This window comes from Podarcis filfolensis, assembly GCF_964270895.1.
Source record: "Podarcis filfolensis genome assembly, chromosome: 2".
Classification (NCBI taxonomy): Eukaryota; Metazoa; Chordata; class Lepidosauria; order Squamata; family Lacertidae; genus Podarcis; species Podarcis filfolensis.
Window position 1 is genome coordinate 95642086 of NC_139605.1, and position 11280 is coordinate 95653365.

Sequence of the window (11280 nt, forward strand, 5' to 3'; positions counted from 1 at the left end):
ACAAAAATAACATTTTCTCCAGCATCTTTTATCTTCTGCACAGTAATTGTTTGACAGAGCTTTGATCACTTGACAGAATGTCACATAACAATGGTATGTTGCTAAATATAACCTGACTTGAAATCTAGCAGCTCCAGTGGGAATTTTGGTGTGAAACTAGTCACACTTCCCCAGTGGTTAGTGTGGTATATTTACTACTAGTCGTTCGTTTTTTAAGTTATAGAAATAATATAATCATGTACTTTGGCGAAACTTAATAGACTGATCTGTCCTGGGGGAGGGAGGGAGTCAAGTCGGGGGTGGGGGTAGGGGACTCTTCGCAAGAGGACAATTGTATGTTTACTTCTGACAAGAAATGAAGAGCTCTTAAGAGGAGGTGATTAATAATTCTGTTCATGTTTATTTCTCTGGATACAAGACTTTTCCCTATCTTTATTTATTTTTTCCATAGAATGTAGGAGACAGAAGCGTTCTTTTAAAGTGAGAAAATTTGCATTTCAGAGGAGAAAATGTGTATTTCTAGGAGAGGTAAATGCAAGCCACTGGGACCATTCCAAATTCTTGCTGGCCCAGAAAGTAAGTTTTGTTGAAAACAAACATTCTGTCAGGAACTGTGAAATCGAATCACCTGTTTACATTCAAAACTAAATTGAAAAGTTGCAAAGTATCTCAGGAGCGGGAGGAAGTGTTGAAAACTTTTCCTTTGGATAGCTTTCAGAAATTTAAATTCTGGCACTTCACATATCTTTGGGAAGGTGGCAACAATGATGCTTCTTGGTTCTCTGGCATCTACATGGAACATCTGTTCACCTATTCAAGTAGACCAAGGATTTTCTTGATGGCAAATGACCATTAAAAATGAAGTAACTGCTATGGGGGTGGGGAGTGGGTATCTGTGTGAGTGTCAATGAGAGGGGAGGCGTGAGGCTTGCTATAAGATAATCAGTCTCTGAGCACTTTTAAAAGCAGAAAAGCTTTGTGATTCATTCTAAAAGGAAGGACAGATCCCTACAGATAGTGCGCTCTGAAAAGTAAGGCTTACTTCACTACCTTTGCATAAGAGAATTTGGAGTAGTCCACCCCATATCAAAGGATGCATAGGCTCACCTTTTCAGGTATGCTAGACCAAGACTAGGATGTACCCTTTTTTAAAGGTCACATACTTCATTCTACTTCCAGTTCTTCTCCAAAGCACTCTAAGAACTAAGTCTATATTTCAGTTTAAGTACTTTCTTTATTATGCTTCCAATAAACAATTCTCTCTCTCTCTCCCTCTCCCTGTTTCTTTCTCTTGTGGTTAAGGCTGCCATCTGGTTCAGCTATGAGTAAATCAAGGGAATAGAGTTAATTTCCAGCCTATTAAAATTATTTTGTTGGCTGTTGCAGCAGCCCTTGGTATCTATATGCATTGGCCTAGAGCAGGGTAGGGGAAACATTTGGCCCTGCAGATGCTGACCATGAGCCCTCCTATCTGGTACTGCTGGGAGTTTGGAGTTTCAACAACATCTGGGAGGGCCATAGGTTTCCCATCCCCTGGCTAAAGAAATGGCCCATACTACCAAAGACTGCCAAAATTATAATTTTTGATATCTTGATATGTGTGTAGATATCCTTTCAGAAGAGTTACATTCCTCTGCAAGAACATATGCCTAGTATTCATAGGTGCAATATATTTTTGTTTTCAAATAGGTGCAGATGAAAGATTCACATGGATGTTAAATAGCATGGGGAAAAGGATGGGACCTTGAGGAACCCCATAGTCATGGAGCCAAGCACCACTGTTCTTGGTATGTCCAGCCTTATAGGACTAGAGTCATTGCAACAGAGTTCCTCGCAGTCCCATGTCAGCCAGAAGTCCCAGAAGGATATCAGCGTTAATGGTATTGAAAGCTGCTAAAAGGTTCACCAGCACCAAAATGTTACACTCCCCCGGCTAGCTCCTGGTGAAGGTCATCTTCAAAGGGCAACCAAAGTAATTTCAGTCCAAAACTAGGTTGGAATCCAGATGGGAAAGAATCTAAACAATCACTTTTCTTCAACAAAGCTTGGGAGTTGAGTAGTTACCACTCTACCGCCTTCCTCAAACTAAACAAATTAGAGAGTAGCCAGGAATTACCCTGCATGGTAGAATCAAATGAGGGCATGTAAACTAAATGCAGCACAACTGCTTCCTTTATTGCCACAGGATTACTGTTCTCCTCTGGAGATAGATTTACAACCTCAACCATCCATCTGGCCTGTCTTCCTCTGGCAGCTTAATCGGGCAATATGGACATGGATCAAACAAGAAAGTAGTTGGCCTCAGTCCTTTGAGCAAGCTGCCCACGTTCTGAGGCTGTGCACGCTGAAAGCTATCCAACAAAACAGAAAAGCAGCCGCCTCTCACCATCATAGATCCTGTTCTCAATGTGGAGCAAGACAGAGCTAGTGTGTACTTGCAATGTGCTGTGCATAATAGTTCCAGTACGCTGCCAAGGGTTCCTCCTGTAAGAATTCCTTCACTACTTGGAATAACTCCTCTGGCCAAGCCAACACAGCAGGGCAATGGTGATGGCGAAGTGTGATTTCTTCGCTGTTGCAAAAACAGGTCTAAAATGAGCTCTAACCAAGGTTCAGCTGAATTCATTCCTAGTCTTTCTCCACGGTCACTCTAGCAGCCTAGCCAACCATTGTGTCACACTGAGCGCCACCAGTTGAAATCTCCTTATAACAGGTCCCCAGCCTCTGCAGAGGTCAGGAGCCCAAGATCTCTAAACCCTGTTGGGTAGTGCAAGCCAAGTTGTTGTTTCTACTCCCTAACCACAGGTCCCCTTTGTCCTGTCTTGTCAATACTTTAGCTTAGTTTACACAGATAATAAAGATTGCTAGGCCCCTTTGCTCTAGGAAGCGATGAGAACACCACTGGTAATAATGCACTGCTGGTGTCCCTGCCTTGAGGGATTTTCACACACAATGCAGAGTCCAGTAGCTCTCTTAGACTGCAAACCTGATCTCATTAGGGAAGGGGAGACACTACTAATCTGTGGCAACGTTAGCCCTCCTTAGAGCACATGGATCCCCAGCCGAGTGAAGGTGCTATTACATCTGTCTTCTCTGGATTCAGTTGCAACTTGTTCACCTTCATCCAACTGACCACAGCTCCAAAGCACTAAATAGATGCTGTGATTACTACTTCTTGACTGGTGGTAGGGATGGACATTTTAAAATAAGTTTATATGCAAATTTGTATTTATATATGCTTGCATATTTTATCTCAGTACATGAATTTTAAGTACCGGTATTTAATTTCAATGGATAATTTTCTAAACATTACCTTATCCTATATATATATATATTCCTACTATGCAGTTTAGTGCATTCTTTGAACCAAGAACAGTATTACAAAATCTGAAGTGTGAAGGATAATTACATTCTGATCCACGTATCAGTCCAAAAGATGTGTCTGAGGTCAGTTTGCTTTAAACTGCAGACCAAATCAGCTGGCTAAGTGGTTAATCTTTAATTAATAAGCAAGCAGGACTCTTATAATTAGGGAGGGTAGACACATACACACACACGGAGAGAGAGAGAGAGATTGAGATTATAGTAGTATTTTAATAAGAAAAGATACATATCTTACAAAAAAGGTGAAAACAAACTTTTAACTGTTTATTGTAAGAATATTTCAAACTATAACTACATGTATGTCTTGAGTATTAATTTTAGACATACATTTCTATGCTATTTAATTATTGTACTGTTATTATCTCTCTCTCTCTCTTTAATATATTGTAATATATACCTTATATAAATTTTTCATTGCCTGTATATATCATGCGAATAATAAAAGAAGAACTAAAAATGTACACCAAATGAAATTCTCCTCCTTCCCTTATCGATTGTTTGCAGGCATTTGAGTGTCGCCATCTGCAAATTGATGGCGCTGCCCTGATTCCAAACCCAAATATTTAACCCTGCATTAAGATATATACATGGCTAACCAGCATCCTGAATGAAGGCCTTAAATGGCACCCTGTGTGTTTTAAGTTATCCCCAGGATATATTGTGTTAATAATAAGAATCAGGCTTTTGGTGTATGGGTATGCGGATATGTTTTTCCCCCCTACCTTGGCCTAATTGCTATAAAAAGCCTTGCTTGTTTACCCAGTCTGAAAGGCAACTGCTATCGTGAATCCTATTCAGGCCAAGGCATTCAAAGTGAATGGCTTTCATCTCCCTTTCTATACCAGATATAAAAGAAGTGGGTGGCAGCGCTGCAATGATGAGCTAGGCAATGTGGGTGGAAGTCCATCTGTGTGTGTGTGTGTGTGAAGCTGGCAAATGAAGGGCATTTCTGCACTTACAATTTATAGTGCTATAATTGTATGCTGACACCCAACATTGTCTTTATTCAGCTAATATTTTGGAATAATGGTGTTTTTTTAAAAAACCAACACTTTTTTGTCTACTGCAAAAAACAACAAAAATTTGAGAAAGTTCAAGATGGGCTGGACCTTCCATGTTTGTGTGGCATGTGTATATATAAGCATTGGCCGCCCAGATTCTGTGTGGACGGGTTGTGGTGCTCGTGCAAGTTTTTTTGGGGGGGGCGGTCATCTGTTTCGTGCCACTTCCCTCTGTCCAGTACAAACTGTCAGTATGGGAACTCCGTTAAGAAGAGAGAGAGGGCAGATTGAGACAATGGTGCCCAACTATAAGTACTGTACTGTTCCTGACAGCAATTAAACAAAACTCCATCACAATAAGCATGTTCACCATTGCTGAGGCAACCACGTGGTTCCTCTTCTAATCTGCTACGGTAAAGGTAAAGGGACCCCTGACCATTAGGTCTAGTCGTGGCCGACTCTGGGGTTGCGGCGCTCATCTCGCTTTATTGGCCGAGGGAGCCAGCGTACAGCTTCCGGGTCATGACTTCCTTAGCATGACTAAGCCACTTCTGGCAAACCAGAGCAGCGCATGGAAACGCCGTTTACCTTCCCGCCGCAGCGGTACCTATTTATCTATTTGCACTCTGACGTGCTTTTGAACTGCTAGGTTGGCAGGAGCTGCGACAGAGCAACGGGAGCTCACCCCATCGCGGGGATTCGATCCGACGACCTTCTGATCGGCAAGCCCTAGACTCTGTGGTTTAACCCACAGCGCCACCCGCGTCCCCTTCTAATCTACTATACCCCCCCCTAAAAAAAAGGATAATTCTGCAACACTAGGCATTAAATCCTTTAAACTGACATTTACTGGCTGAAGGAACATGAGGGCACATAAGGACTGTGACCACATCCACTGAACTTTTCCCCCATTCGCGTGGAAAGGAAAACCACACTCTCACTCTCTAATATTAAACAGTGACATGTGACCAAAGTTGCAGACAATCAGCTACAAATTCATTCTTTAAGATGTCTGATCAAACAGCAACTATGCTGCTGTAAATACAACTATATATGTTATGTGCTTACTAATGAGGTGCACATAGAGAGCACCAGGGATCCTTGGTTCATTTGATACTGAGAGATCACAGAAGCATAATTTCCCATCTAAGGAATTCTTTCTAAAGGTTTTGTTCCTAAGGTGAGGAAGAGAACACGTCTGCTCTTCCAAACAACTGTCATCTTGGGTCTTTACTAAAAGGCATATTTGAGTAACTCACCAAATCTTAACGTGGGCAGCCTATGACAGAAAGGAGAGCAAATGGGAACAAGAAGTCCCCAAACTGTGCAGTGGCACAAACTGGTGTGCTATAGGAGAGTCTGAAGTCTACCTTGGAAACAGTAAGCATAAAGCACTTTGGGACTCTTAAGGCAGCAAAGCTCCCATACTGCAGTGGTGGTTTCACATCCCTTCTGCCAATAGCCTATCACCTTGAGGGAGGACATAATGATACATTAGAATTTCCTGGCACAACATGCAGTAGATCTGATGGGGACATGGGGATTTCAGAACATCGCCATTCTCCAGAAGGAGAATGCTCTAGCCAGTAAGACCCAATCCTAGGTTCTGCCCTTTACTTTGAACTGACCTTCTCAGGACATCACCTGCTTCCCCTGTGAGCCTCAAGCTCCCATGGAACCGGATGATTGAACTTAAACTATGAGGATCAGGGCTGAGTAGAATCAGCATTAGTTGCCTCTCTCCATATTAATTGCGATAGTTTAACATTCCGCAAGATCTGTAAGAGTCTTGGGAGCCAAAAGAACAGATTTGCTTGCTGAAGGAATTCCCACCTTTGGCGTGGTGTGTTATCAGCCACTGCATGCAGTGATTAAGGAATGAAACAGAGGGCTGAGGGGGTGGGCCCTTTGCTAATTATTAGGTCCCTTCCCCTGTCTTGCTTATGGTCTTCAGGCCCAACTGATAGTGCCAACCAAGTACTTAGGGGTCAGGAGTGTTGAGGAAGCTAGCTGCATAAAACTCCCAGATTACCAGTTTGTACAAATCTTTTGCTCAGATTAGCGGCTGTCCCAGTGAAATCACCTTGGCATTCTTTTAATTTGTATTTTTCACAGACAGTCAAAAATTGATTAAAATTTCCTCAGTCAATTTCTCTGACTAAGGAGCTCATCTGGGTCCCTGCATGTATTAATTAATTCACTTCATTTTCTCAATTAGGTAGCATTCAAAGTCAGGAGGAACCCAGAAAGCGATTATTATGAACTGTTTTCTCCGGGAAGAATAATTCAACACCCTTCCTATATTTTCTACCAAGTGAGTACCTGAGATTAGGTATTGTTGAGCACTGCTCTTGAAGATGAATGACACATTCTTATAATGTGCCAGAATCCATAATAACTCTAGATAGAAACAACACACTATTTGGTTTCAATCAGTTATGCTGCATTTTTAAAACAAAGAAAGGAGTTTTTGTGGTGGTGTTTTTAAAGGAACACAATTTTTCTTAAATTTCCTGGGGCATGAATGTTTTCTGCAAGGAAACAGGGGCTATGAAAAACAGACATGGAAGAAAGAGTTCAGCATTTTGCACTTCATTGTTATTAAGCAATTTACTGAAAATCCCTTACTCTGCTCATAGAATGAATCAATACTGGAAGAAATTAAAGCACATACTTTCAACCATGACAGCCTTGTAAGTACTGTGAAAGAAACAAGTTATAGCCGTAAGAAAGTGCTGTGAGAGATGTCCAAGTCTGACAACCCTTGCCTTAATAGGAAAAGTAAATGAAAAGTAGAAACAAGATTGCTCCTTGGCTAATGTGAATAATAGGATTTAGACTCCCTGTGTTGAACCATATTTTACAAACTCTGCACCCATAAGATACTCCTCCTCTGTTACTATGCACAAATGTGGATATATTTCGGAATAATTTTGTTTCTCATTTGTAGCAGGGTTTTTGTGTTCCTGGTTTGCCCAACCAAGAACATGCCCACTGCTGTAATTACAGTAGGCTCCAAAGTGTTTGAGTGGCTTCAGTTAGAAAAACAGTTCAGCATGGGCTAGAATTCTATGGCAGGTATATTATTGTTAAGAGCTGGAAGGTCAATTTCCTTTGCTGCCTGCTCCTCTTTGCATCACTTATAAAATTTACAGAATAAAATATTGCAGCTACTTCTCTTACATGTGTTAGCTAAGTTGGTCGCCACCATCTTTCTGAGTTAAAGCAAAATTGAGGCTATAATTAAAAGGTAAAAGTACAGTAAAGGAGCCCTGGATGGTTAGTCCAGTCGAAGGTAACTAAGGGGTGCTATGCTCATCTCGCTTTTCAGGCCAAGGGGACCAGCATTTGTTCACAGACAGTTTTCTGGGTCATGTGGCTAGCATGACTAAACCGCTACTAGTGCACGGAGGACTGTGACAAGTGCCAGAGCACATGGAAACACCGTTTATCTTCCTGCCACAGCGGTACCTATTTATCTACTTGCACTGGTATGCTTTCGAACTGCTATGTTGGCAGAAGCTGGGGGACAGCAACAGGAGCTCACCCCGTCATATGGATTCGAACTGTCGACCCTCCGATCGGCAAGCCCAAGAAGCTCAGTGGTTTAGATCACAGCACCACCTGCATCCCAGTAGGCTATAATTACATTTACCTGGGTGTATTTCCCATTGAAGTCAGAAGGACTCACTTCTGAGTAACAGTTGAGTCGGCCTGTCTAGGTTGAAGGGCAGCAGTGGCATATGTGTGATGTCACAAATGCGTAACAGCCCACCCCCCAAAAAAAATGTTGGGTGCAACTCAGCGCCTCTGCTCCAGCCAGTTTCCATACTGCACAGAAATTGCAAATTCTTCTGGACAAGAGTTGTATTTTACATAAGCGGTCAAAGCCATTCTAACTGTTTCACCAGTTTGGGGGGGCCACACCCAAAGACATAGCAGTTTGAGTGGCCTATATCAAACAAAGGCCAATACAGTGGTGTTAGTCAGGCAGAACAAATTTGTAATTATATCTGGCTGGGAAGCATGCAGCTATCCTTTGTCAGTCATTTACACTATATTACCAAACCCTCAAACGTCATGCCAATGAACTGTTAGTCAATGCTTAGTTTTGGGTTATCTGTCCTTTGCTTCAGTCCATGCAACACCATTCTTGTGTTCTCTTCAACACCAGCCTCTCTGACCACATTACAGTAATGTCCTTCAAGTTCCAAGCATATGCTTTGCTCATCCAACTCTCCGGAGCCCGACAGCATGCCTCTGAGCAGCTACCCTTGTGTCCCAGGTGCCATTGTAATGCAAGCAGTCTGCAAGGTGTGTTTGACTTGATGCTGATCTGAAAAGAGTATCTTATTGACCTGAATTCTGGCTCTCATGTGTCAACTCTTCTTGGATGCCTCTCTCAAGGTAAAATGACAAATCAAATTAAGGGGTATTGTCCTTGCCCAAATTTGATTCTGGCTCCATTTATGCCTCTCTTAGTGGGAAATCAAGGTGTGTTAGCACTTCACATTCATTCTTGGCTTTCAGGCAAGATCTGAAGGAATGGCCAATTATATGCTTTCTTTAAGAGGCTGCAATCTAATAAGTTTGGTGCTTTCTCTTCTTATTAACTTCACCAATCACTTTGCTTGAACCTGCTAATGGGCAAGAATATACATTACTTCTCCCCTTTGGCACTAATAATTTCCTGCTAGTAGCAATCGCCTTCAGCATGAGTTTCAAGTAAGGCATAATCCATAGTTTAGTTTGCTGCTATCTATACAGCCTTGGGCTGAAATTGCAGTCTTTTGTCATTGGTTATGCAGAGTTCTTGAGCACAAGGAAGAGAAGGGAAAAAAGCAAAACAGCAGGCAGCACCAGAGCGAGCGAGAAGAAAAGCAAAGAAAATATGCACAAAATGTTATTAAAAGAGTGAACTGCAGAATAGCTTTTGATTGAAACCTTCCCAGGAGCACAATAATTCAATTAATATCAGGCATTTCTAGCAATGCAGCATCTCTTAAGAGTTGGAGAAGGAAGCAGGACAATGTGATAAAAGAAATAGGAGCCTTAAAAAGCATGAATAGAGGGCAGAGGATTGAGGAAAGTGGTCACTGGTAGGAGAGTCAGCAAGTTCACACTGAAAGGAAGAGAGGCAGAAGAGGTCAAGGTGACTGAGAGTAGAAACTGAAGAGGCAGAGGGAAGTGGTTCAGAGCAATAAATAGAAGATGTGGAAAGAGATGCAGGATGGAAGTCTGAATAAAAGTGGGAAATGAAGACTGGAACCAGTATGTGGATACAGGTGGGAGCAGCACAAACACATGCTGACAAAAAGAACATTTTAACGCAACTCACTTCCACGTTCACACTGAAATGTTAAGCAAAACTGACATTTGCTTTATCAGATTTGTTAATCTTGATTCCATACTTGGGTTGGTTCTGATATCCGAAAATCAGAGAGAAACTGATGCAATACTTCGATATAATTCAAACTGCATTTTGCATTGGAAAGATCTCCTGAAGCATTTTGCAGACAAGAAGGAGGAGCAGAGACAGCAGAGAGTTCTGTTGGTAGCAAAATCAGGTGAAGCTCAACGTTCTCTGCTTCTCCTAAACAGACACACACACTCTCTCACACCTCTACCTGATAGCTAGCATATGCGCACGTATGAGTTTCTGAGGCTTATCATCCTAACTTACAGACAGTGATAGACTGTTTGTTCAATTTTTATTTGCTCAGGCATTTCATATGATCTGAAGAATCAATTGTCCCCTTAGCGTGTGATACACATTTTGGCAGGCAGGCAGGCAGTAATCAACAACAAGTGACAGCTTCCATTAGCCCAGGTAATAGCACGTGGGGTAGCCGTGGTGAAGCGTCACATTTCTAGCTCAGTATAAGCTACAGGCCAAACCTGGCTTGTTTCCCCTTCCAGCTTTTGTGTGCCTTTAGTCCACTTGAATACCAAACTAAATGCCAGTCTCAGATTAGAATGCCAAGTCTCAAAAAAAACCAATATAGTTGTGATGTCCCCGGCTTCCATCAAATTATGCCTGAGCCCTAATGATTGCCTTATGAAGAACCTATATCAGACATACAATCCTTAAAACCAAGTGTTTGCATAGGCCTTGTCCTGCCACGTCTCCCTGTCCAATGTGCTTCTTTGACAGTACTGCACAGCCTCTTCCAGCTTCAGTGTGAAAGTTTGCCTTCTTCCTGTTTTCTCCTTGCCCACCCCCTTCCTTTAACCCTGTATATTCACCTCCAGTAGCCCAATACATCTTCCTGGCCATGACCAAGCAGCAAACAGTGCCCCTACTTCAGTCAAGGTGCAAGGACCCTCGTACCTACAGGACCACCTCTCCCGGTATGTCCCACAGTCTTCAAATAAAAACATCTTGGAGATCCTGGGCCACAGAGAGGTTAGGCTGGCCTCAACCAGAGCCAGGGCTTTTTCAGCTGTGGCCCCGATCTGGTGGAACGCTCTGTTACAAGAGACTAGAGCCCTGCGGGACTTGACATCTTTCCGCAGGGCCTGCAAGACAGAGCTGTTCCACCAGGCCTTTGGCTGAGGCACAGTCTGACCCCCTCCTTTTGTAATCCGTATAGAACTCTAGGCCAATGGTTGCCATTAATTTGACTCTGAATTGATTTTAGAATGAATTGATTTTAGAATGTATTTCAATTAATTGATTATGATTTTATGTAAACTGTGTTATTTTTACTGTTGTTAGCCGTTCTGAGCCCGGCTTTGGCTGGGTAGGGCGGGATATAAATTTTTTAAAAAAATATTATTCTTTAATATCAGAGACAGAAAAACTGTCACGTGCCTCTCCCTTGGGACAAAACCTGCAATGAAGTCTTCCCTTACCATTCCTGTTTCTCAACTGTTGCCTAGGCTGAACTTCATT

At 42.3% G+C, this 11280-nt stretch overlaps 1 long non-coding RNA gene across 2 annotated transcripts; it reads left to right on the forward strand.

Annotated features, from left to right (window-relative positions):
* The first annotated feature begins 358 nt into the window (after positions 1-358).
* Positions 359-11034, forward strand: LOC310754193. Of its 2 annotated transcripts, XR_014543673.1 has the most exons (4): positions 359-576; positions 1690-1787; positions 6604-6699; positions 7717-11034. It is a non-coding gene; the product is annotated as an uncharacterized lncRNA (long non-coding RNA). The 2 variants fall into 2 exon arrangements; XR_014543674.1 differs by lacking the exon at positions 359-576 and having other exon boundaries at positions 1352-1787.
* Positions 11035-11280: the final 246 nt, after the last annotated feature.